Genomic DNA, 1,135 nt, shown 5'->3' with positions numbered 1-1,135 from the left:
ACCAGTATTTGAATCTACTTCATCCGGCATGGCGTCGTCAACAATAACAGTACTAGTACTTGCAGTGGTATTTAGAGATGGCAATTTGGAATAAGTGTATTTTGGTTTTTTAAATGGTGGTTCTGAAAAATCATCTAACATTGATGTTTGGCATTTATTAATTTCGGCATTTTCTAATGTTTCACTAACAAACTGTTTAACTGACTTTAGAGTAGTTTTCAAGTAACTGTTACTATTAAGAGAATCTAAATGTGATGATATACTATTTGATTCACAAAATATTGTTGGCACTGCATTTTTGTTGAGGCTATTCTTCCTACTATTTCCAAGACATTTTAATTCAAAGTGGTCTTCGCAAAAGTAACATTTTTCGTTGATGAAGTTAAAATCTGGTTTACATAATTTGTGAACTGATTCTCTCCAAATCATTTCCTTGTCTGCAATAACTCTGAAAAAGCTTGAATTTCTGTAAGAAGTATAAGTGGTATATAAATAATATGTATTCTTGCAGTTTGATCCTAGTTTGATGCACAACAGTGATGTGAGATCATCCCAGACATTTTCTATTAAAAAGTAAAACAAGCAAAAGCAGTAAGAAAATTCAGATGAACGATTTAACAATTATAATTATCTTCTTGCGTTACATTAAATTTTGTCTAAAATAGAAAACAATTATTATCAAAAGCACTAGCGCGTTAACTTATGAGTTAATTATTCACAATAATACAACATAGAGAAGAAATAACCTCAAACCTAATCCACAGTACAGAACACATCCCCTTTGTGACCTAATCTTCAATACACCCATTCTTTCGTATTGAACAGAAGTTATTGAAATCAGTAAAGAACCAATCATGATTAAGAATTTTAAAAATGCTGTATTATGATTGGCTAGTTACCGATTGCAATCAGTTTGTTCAGCTTCCGCACGAAAGAATACATGTAATATCATCAAATTTTTAATTTTTTCAGCGAACTCTATAGGTTCTAATAACAATATTACTTTTCTGTTCAAGTTAGTATTACAGTTTTCGATACATAAATAGTGCTAACGATGGCGTGTTTTCCAGGCCCATTGTGAGGTGGCGCTCGTACTTTCATGATTCTGCTCTTCCTATCCTTTTCACGGGTCTTA

The sequence above is a fragment of the Anoplophora glabripennis genome, unplaced genomic scaffold (assembly GCF_000390285.2).
Source record: "Anoplophora glabripennis isolate ALB-LARVAE unplaced genomic scaffold, Agla_2.0 scaffold5, whole genome shotgun sequence".
NCBI lineage: Eukaryota > Metazoa > Arthropoda > Insecta > Coleoptera > Cerambycidae > Anoplophora > Anoplophora glabripennis.
The sequence above is the reverse complement of the archived record's forward strand: the minus strand, read 5'-3'. Positions refer to the sequence as shown.